The sequence below is a fragment of the Carassius carassius genome, chromosome 11, assembly GCF_963082965.1.
Source record: "Carassius carassius chromosome 11, fCarCar2.1, whole genome shotgun sequence".
NCBI classification, from domain to species: Eukaryota; Metazoa; Chordata; class Actinopteri; order Cypriniformes; family Cyprinidae; genus Carassius; species Carassius carassius.
The window spans coordinates 26191877-26201413 of NC_081765.1; the positions used below are offsets into that span (position 1 = coordinate 26191877).

At 36.1% G+C, this 9537-nt stretch overlaps 1 pseudogene; it reads left to right on the forward strand.

Moving 5' to 3' along the window:
• The window catches only part of LOC132153284 (carbamoyl-phosphate synthase [ammonia], mitochondrial-like), a 69984-nt pseudogene extending 60985 nt beyond the window's left edge, over window positions 1-8999 (forward strand).
• The last annotated feature ends 538 nt before the right edge of the window (window positions 9000-9537 follow it).

Consider the following 9537-nt stretch of genomic DNA (forward strand, 5'->3'; position numbering starts at 1 on the left):
TGTATATATATATATATGTATATATATATATGTATATGTATATATATATATATGTACAGTTGTGTTCAAAATTATTCAACCCCCTAGAGACTGCAGTACTTTACAAATACAAGCTTTTCTGAAGATCCAGGATATAATAAAACTTGCATCTATAACAGTTCACTGGCATATTAAAAGTTATATTGTCAATATATAATGTAATATATTTAAGTTATAAGATTTTTTAATAATACTGCTATGTCATAATTATTCAACCCCTATTCAACATTGCTGTTTTTAAATCACTTATTTGCATGGTGGGGAATAAAACCATCTCAAAACACAATTAAGCCTTTAGAAACTCTATTAAAAACAGAATTAGCTTGAGCTGTTACACATACAGTTTGGCCCATGCATGTATTGAATTTGAGTAGCAAAAATGTCAACAGAGATCTCACAAAAGCTAAAGAGAATAAATATCGTAGTACTTTAGAAAGGCTAAGGCTATATGAAGATTTCCAAGACATTGAAAGTTCCTAGAGACACAGCTCTCAGCCTTATTCCTTAGCTTAAAGTTTGTTTTACCAGAAAATCTTTGAGGTTGTGGAAGAAAAAGCACAATATCATAAAATGTTTAATCAGAGCAACTGAGAAAAAACCTGCAATGTACAGCCAAAGACTTGCAAGATGACCCGATGAAAGGAGGAAAACCATTTCAATGCAGTGTGTAAGAAAAACACTAGACAAGTATGGCCTTCATGTTGAGACATCTTGATAAATACCACTCTTGATCAAGAAGAACAAAAAGCCAACTTGAACTTGATAAAATTCATTTGTGTGGACCTGTGGAGCTCTGGAGGAATGTTTTATGGAGTGATGTGACCAAACTGGAACTTTTTGGACCCATGGATCAGCGGTATGTCTGCTGCAAAAAAAAGGCAAAGCTCATAAGCAGAAGAACACCATCTCCATCCTCAAACTTGGAGGTGGATCAGTCCTGTTATGGGGTTTCTTTACTGTAGAAGGAAGTGGAAATCATGACTGTATGAAGGACATCATGGATTCTTTAAAGTGTCAGGCCATTTTGACAAGAATTGTGATGCCTTTGGTGCAAAAACTGAAGCTGATGATCAATGGACTTTCCTGCAGGCCAGTCATACCAAAGTACACATCCAAATCTACTACTGCTTGGTTCAGGGATCAGTCAAAGAATGTACTTGAGTGACCTGTTCAGTCTCCAGGCTTAATTCTCATTTCAAATATCTGGTTGAATTTGAAGAAAGCAGTAGCAATGTGAAAACCAAAGATTATCAGTGATCTGAAAGCTTTTTGTATATATGTATATGTATATATATATATATATATATATATATGTATATGTATATATATGTATATGTATATGTATATATATGTATATGTATATATATATGTATATGTATATGTATATATATGTATATGTATATATATATATATATATATGTATATATATATACATATACATACACACACACACACACACACATATATATATATATATATATATATACACATATATGTGTATATATACACGTGTATATATATATATATATATGTGTGTGTGTATATATATATATATATATATATATATATGTGTATATATATATATATGTGGTGGGCCGTTATCGGCGTTAACGTGAAACTCTTATCAGGCGATAAGAAAAATATCGCTGTTAATCTATTCTCAAAGTTGGGTTGGAAACTGGGTCTATACTAAGTAAGCTATGATGACTTTCACCTTGACTGGCTGAGGCCAGCCTAAAAAGATGCTCAGGACAGCGACACTGAACCGAGCTCTCTTCTGCGAAGTTCTCCTCGAAATCCATCCTGCACCTGAACGAACAAATACAAATCGCAGTGAACAAACAAAAAGATGTAAAAGAGCCCAATTCAGTACTCGCGGTGTTCTGGTGTTCAGGGCTCACGCAGAGAAAGGCGTCTCAAAAAACTTGAACATCGAATTGTGTAAATAGCACAAATAAATAAAAATAAACGAACATACAAATTAAACAATTTCAAACAATTGAAACAATTTCCCACTGGTACAACCTTAACCGGGTCCCCGCTGACCCCAGCTACGGCCCTGCTCACGCCTGTTTCACACATACTCCATCTGCAGTGCGTATGGAATTAGTTTACAGCTTTTTCATGCACTTTATGTTGCATTTTGGAAACAGGAGAAGACCCCCTTTTCTAATGCACCACCTAGCTTGATAAACCCCTTCTCAAAGACTTACTGTTTGACTTACTGTTATTTTATTTGGGTAACACACATATTCTGAATGCCTTCGGCAGAATTCGAATGAGCCATTTTAATCTAGATTAATTTCAAGATCACAGTGAGATTAATCTAGATTAAAAAAATTAATCTATGCCCACCACTAATATATACACATACATACATATACATATTAGGGCTGCACGATGTGTCGTTTAAGCTTCGATATCACGATGTACGAATCCACGATAGTCACATCGCAGGATGTGCGATGTAGGCTGTCGTAGTTGATCCGTTATTCATTAACTGTATGTGCCAGAGAGAGCGCGCGAGAGAGAGAGCACGCGAGAGAGAGAGAGAGCACACACGAGAGAGAGCGTGAGAGAAAGAGCGCGCGAGAGAGAGAGAGAGAGAGCGTGCGTGCGCAGAGAGAGAGAGAGAGAGAGAGAGAGAGAGAGCGATCCCCGGCCGCACACTCAACGTCTTCAAACAACACGAGTGCTGTCTTGCTCTCTCTCTCGCATATGAATCAATTGACACGATGGTGTCGATGTTTAAATAATTTAAAATGAGAATGTACGTGTGCTCACCCCATTTTTGTTTGTAAGAAAAAATTTGATTAGATTTCATATCGCAATATATATCACAAAAAAAATAAAATATCGCAATGTAATTTTTTCCCAATATCGTGCAGCCCTAATACATATACATATTTATTAAATATTTATTTAGGCCTACTTATAAAAGTATCAGAACTCCTGATTAAAATGCATTGATTTACTTAGTGCAAAACCCCTTTTTACAAGATTTGGCACTTTAAGCAAATTTTAATCAAGTACTATTCCATTAAACACTGTGTATGTCACATTCATTAAAAAAAAAAAACACTACATAGGACAGGGATGTGAACCTGGTTCTCTTTGAACACTTTAAAACATCAACTGTAACATAAAGACAATTTATGGGACTGTAAAGTTCCCACAAAAAACTATTGTCAAATGAAAAATAATGTATTGTAATTAAGAATCAGTTGACATGAAATACCTTTAATTTGGAGAGTAGTCATTACTAAAATAGAATACCGGTATAATAAAACTATAATAAACACAGTAAAAATGGGTGTGATATCCACTTTTGGTCATACCACACAGTGTACTCCCCTCAATGTAAAATTCTTACTATAGGAACTTGAGGTTAAGGGGGTCCTGCTCTAATGTCACTGGGTTTTCTCAAGTTGAAATCAGCCTGAAATCAGTGGTTTAGCCCTGCTTGAGAATGTCTGCAGGAAAAAGAAACCTAGATTACTGTAATTGCTTTTTGTTCAAAAACCAAAGTATAAAAAAGTTGCGCACAACCCACAAAGGGCAAAGTTTCCTCTCAAAATCCCGTAAGGCTGTATATACTAACGCACTAACTAACTTTACTAAAATGAGACGCTATATGCCAGCGTTCAACATCCGTCCTAATATTACTCCAATGTTCACTAATACAGGTGCGTTATGACCTAGAAGTTTTTCCAATGTAAGCAAGACCACACAGACAACGAATAAGGTAAATCACATGTGTAGATGAACAAGTAATTGTACCGCGTATCTAGTGTTGCACGGTGCACGATACTTCAAAAGTATTGCGATCCTCGGAAATTAAAAACGTCAGGATTCCTAAATTTATTAGTATTGATACTTCAAAGAATGACTGCGTTCCAGATTTGTAAGAGATGCATTTCATGTTGGTGTGTGCAACGCACGCTTCCAGTGCCTCCCTATGGACGTCTGTGTTTTTTTCTCCTCATGCAAGCAGCAAAAAAGCACTACAGCGAGATGGCTGCATTAGTGGCTTTACTAAACTGATTTGGCTTTACTAAAATGTGTGCATAATCGCATTAAATAGTTTAAATAAGTTGTTCGGATGAACAAAGCACAAGGTTTTCTTGCATAATTAACATTTTAATTGTTTGGTCAGACAGTTCATATATAATATTCACATTAATCAGGGATTAAACGTGGAGTTATGTTCTGTATGCTAAATATAAAAACGAGCCTATCTGCACAGCACCTATAACTGCGCTTTGTATCTGCTGATTGCTGATCAAGATTTACATGCTTGGCTCACTTACACCATATACTCATTCATTTCGTTTATAAACAAGATGTATCAGTTCATTCAACTCGTTCACGAATGAGAAGATCTCTCGATCTTGTTCAGTGAAGGGCATATGGGTTCACTACATTCAACAAATCACATGCTCCGTCACATCTTGAGTAACTCTTTGACAGGATGAAACAGTTCACAGAGCTGTTCATGAGCTGCGCATGCGCTGCTAATAGCGTCGTGCTAGCGCGCTGCTGTTGAGGGAGGAACTTCAGTCATAGTCCTTCTAGGCAAGTCGTGCCACTCGGCCGCCATCTTGGCAACGCCTCCGGGCAGCTATTTCAGACTAACAAGACCAGGCTCCTATCTAAATGAATGGGCATAGAGTCAGAACTGCACTTTCACTGGTCACAGGGACATAAAAAACTGCATGTATAGAAACAGCAGTAAAATATGATAAAAAATTTTATTTGCTTTTTTTTTTTACTTGAATGCCATTGCTTAAATTGATATTATTTATATTTTAACATTTAATCTTCTGAGTTCAGAAACATTGTTTAATATAATCGCTGTTCATATTTTTATTCAAAGTTCAGAATCAAGATAAATTTATTACTCTTATGTTTCTTATGATAACAGATAATGCTGCTAAATGTATTCTTCCTTTAACTTGAATGTCATTGCTCTAATTTATTTTTTATATTTTGATATTTCATATTTTGTTCAAATGTTTAATATATCTGCTGTTCATATGTTCATTTATTAGTGTGTTATATGATTATAATGTTGTCCCGGTTTTAAAATAAAGCACAGCAATGATATTTGAGAGTGTTTTTTCCCTTTTCAGGAAAAGTATCGAAAAATTCTTGACTAGGTATCGGTATCGAAACAATAATTTTGGTATCGTGATGTGAGGGACCAAGCAGTCAAGGAAGGAGGATCATAGAAATATATTCCAAAAAATATATATTGTACTGAATTAAAAAAAATCATATACAAAGGTTTCAAAAAGGAAACAAAGTCCAAATCATCGAAACAAATGTTTAGGCCTATAAAAGAGATCAACAGAACAAACTAAACTCAAACACTGAGTGCGTGTAAAGACAAACTGAACTGATCTACCAGTTAAACAATCAGGGACACATTTATACAAATGGACTAGTCCACATTAACACATAAGGGAAGACAAAACCAACAACTTAACTAATACAACAAAATCAATACCAAGGTCAGTTAAATAATTGCACTATAATTAAGTGCATAATTTTAACACAAATAATAAATCTAGGGAAAGAACAAACAATTAGAAAAGAAAATACAAACACAAACTAGCCGAACCATCCGAAGCTCCAGTCATCCACTCCTCAGCAACACAGCGGTAACTTAAACTCAAAGAAAGTAATATTAATAGATGCGTGTACTGCACAACACCAACTAAATTGTGTGCACTTCAATCAGTCAGTGATGTACTACAACTCAAATAAATATCTTAATGAAAAATAAACCGTGTTTGAGTCTTATTGCCAAATAAATATATGAACAGAAACTATTGAGAGAATAAAACGAAATACTAAAGAATGTGCAGGATAAATTACAAGAACATATGAATAATAAGTGTTTGTATGCATGTGCGTGCGCAACATTACCGCTCACTGATGTGTGGCTGCATCGGGGCCATCACACGTGACAACACTATGCGTATCAGTATGTTACAACCAGTGTGTGGTTGGCTTAAAGGTGCTCTAAGCGATGCCGGGAGTCATAACTTCTTGTTGACGTTCAAATTGTTGTCAAACAAAATGGAGCCTAGCTAGACCCTCCCTCCTCCTCAGTGCACTAACCCCCCAAACCCCACCCCCAAATCTTTCTTGTCGGTTATTGGCTGGAACAGTTTGTTATGTTTTGTGGTGCGGGTGAGCCCAGTTTGTTTTTCTTGTTGTTTGTGGAGCCTGTGGTGTCTAGAGAGACCCTGTTTTTTTACAGTGTGTTCAAGGGACAAGCCAGCTAGCGATGTTTGCTGGATGTGACAAAAAATGTTTTGGCCTAAAAAATGTGTGACATCACTTAGAGCACCTTTAAAGACTTACATTTATATGTAAAAGTACACTGGTCACAATTGCCGCATCTATAATTACCAGGAGGAGGAGTAAGAGTGACAGGTTTCACTCGAGTGGCAACCTCCTGCTCTCTCTAGTGAAGCCAATAAGGAAGTGACTAAAACTGCAATTCATCGACTGGCCGCTTGAGGCTGGCTGCAAAAGAGAGTCAATCCCATAGACTCCCCATGGAATCCCTCTGGAGTCTAAGGGTATTTTTGGGGCCTGGAGAAGTTTTGTCATGCCTTGACATTTGTGCTTTTTTCAGTTTCTTATAAATATCTAAATGGGTAAAGTCTAATCTCACTGTAATCAGCACAAACTGGGCTGTAATAATATGTGAAATGCATGTATGTACATGATTGTGTTTTTGAGAAAAAAAATATTATGCGTGGTTAGTGAAAAACTAAAAATGTTAAAACGCTTGAATAAGGCAAAAAAACACATAAAGAACAATGGTTCCCGGGATTTTTGAGAACTGGAGCTTGTAGCCTAGAATTTTTCTTTCTAAATGATGTGAAAATCATCTTGTTTACTCACTCACAGAAAACAATATATTGATTTAAATTTTCTAAGACACTTTTTGTTGGTAAAAGTCATATGCGAGTAGGCGTCAACTATCATGAATATCATTGTGATTTACACCTGAGAAGACAAAGGGCCGCATAATGAGCTGCATAATGAGCCTCTCAGTCATCTGTGCCACTGTGAGTGAGGAGTTACAAGAGAGAATGTGAGAACAAAATAAATCTATATAATTTTATGTTTGTAGTTTATTAAGAATATATTTAATTATCCCACAACATAATTTAATATCCACTTGGGGGAGCAGTTAAACAGTTTATTAGAAACAATCAAAGCTGACTTTCAAACAAATTGTTTGGCATGTTACAGTTATCTATTTGTTACATTTATATTATTTACATCAAGCTTTCGAAGGGTATAGTGTTGTATATTGTTATTGAAACTTCATAATGTTTCACTTTATTATACATTTAGTCAGGAATTATAGTTTGGAAAAAGTCTAACTAGTAAAACGTTTACACCTTATGTGAAAACTAGTACAAGTATATAAATAAATAAAAAGAGACTTACTCATGTTTATGATCTCTGCTGAATAAAGTGCTTCATTCTTTTTTTTCTGAGGAAATCCATTTCTCAAATCCTCAACCACATCACATCTTTTTGGGGTGAATTATGTGTTATTCCTCTCATCGCGAAGCAAACAGTAAAATAAAAAAAACTTGAACAGTCTCGCTGCTTTTTCTTCTGTTATGGGCGTATTCAAGCCGCGCGCTTCAGTTTGAATCTGAATAGCGCGTTCGGCGCGGGGGCGTGGTCACATTAGATATAATGAAGGGAGACTTGAAAAACAGACATCGCGTTGTTTTCATATGGATTACTTTATCACAGAATATCTGTTTTCGGCGGCACTTGTTTAGTTTAAAAATAGACATGTCAAGCTTTCTATAGATATCTCTCTCATGTATTTTCGTTGAGTATTCACGGAGTTACAGTTCATTTAAATGACGTGTTTGTAAAAGAAGATCAGCGCATACAAAAGCTGCAGACAGCGCACCTTGTTTGTTATCTTTATTTTATAAGTGCACAAAGTTTTGTTGTTATTATGTCTGTATCCAAAAAAAAGTAGACCCTTTACAGATTCGATTGATGTATTGCTCTTATCTGTACGATTAAAACTGAAAGTGTAATTTAAGTTCTTTTCGGGGTTATCAGGAGAAAATGACTCAAAACGCGTATCCGCGTTAATCGACTTGATAGGGTTAAAATGCCCAACTTTACAGCAGAAAAAAACATGTTTTCAGCCTGGTGCAAAAAATGATTTTGGTCTATATAGCTAATTTTGCCCTTCATGACAGCTGTGAGGGGGGGGGGGGGGTGAATTTTTTTTATAACTCATCCGTTTAAATTATATTAAGCCTTAAAGTTCTGCATAATTAAGGACGTGGCCACTTGAGTGACAGGTGAATTGCCACTGCTGTCAGCCGTCGCCCTAGGTGGGCGTGGCTTCAGCAACCAGCTTTCGCCCTTTTGCCCATTTTCGGTTGTCTGGGAGAGTCGCGCGGTGACGCACTGCCAAGATGGCGACGGCTTGCTCTGCACACTTTAGGCTTCAAAAACTCTCTTCAGGAGTCTACGGGTGACGTCACGGACACTACGTCCATGTTTTTATACAGTCTATGGTTTCACTACAAGACGGGAACTCCGATCTCACAAGCATGTCAGACAGGTTACTTTGACGTTTAAAACCAAACGTAGGGCCATCCTTGAAAATATGAGACAATTTAGAGTAGCTGGAAATAATATGCCAATGCCTGTATTTTTTATTTTTTTGCCATTAAATCTTCCTTTAGTACGGATGAGTGAAGCTCATGATGCTTCTCTTGCTGCCTCACCGCAGGCGGAAACAAATCGAGCTTAAGCTCATTAAGGAAAGTATCATGACGATGGTGATCTAACCTTCAGCCATCTCTCAAAGGATTTTCAGAGGAGGCCGGCAGCTGTAGTTGTCTCTGTCCCTGTGCTGATCGAGTGTGCATACTCAGCCATACTGAATAATGCACGCAGTGTTCGAATTGAGTCAAAGCTCTTGGGGGTCCCCCCCCCCAAAAAAACAACAACTAATAATATACATATTTGTATTTATTTATTTCCTATAATAATATAATTTACTTTACTTGTGAATTTAATTTACTTTGTGTGTTTCATAACATGTTTTTGCAGCTGAGCATTTACTATGTAAAATTAAATAAAAATCTATGAAATAACAAGATGGCTCTTCTCTTCTTTCCCTTGTCCATATCTGAGAAAATAATGTAAGATGTAAGTTGTAATATTATATTTGTTGTCGTTACTGTGAATATATTTAAGAAAGCACTCCATATTATTCATGCTACTTATTAAGGTTATTAATGGTGATATACTTTGAACAGTGCACATGTAGGCATTTTATTTCATTAAAAAAACTAATTTATCTTGAATGTAGTTACATAACCCTTTCATATTTTCAAGCAGAAGTTGTCATAGTTGGGTAAACTTCTATAGTGGTGAATGAGAGTATATGTTTAAATATATGTTTTGTCACAATAGTGTTTC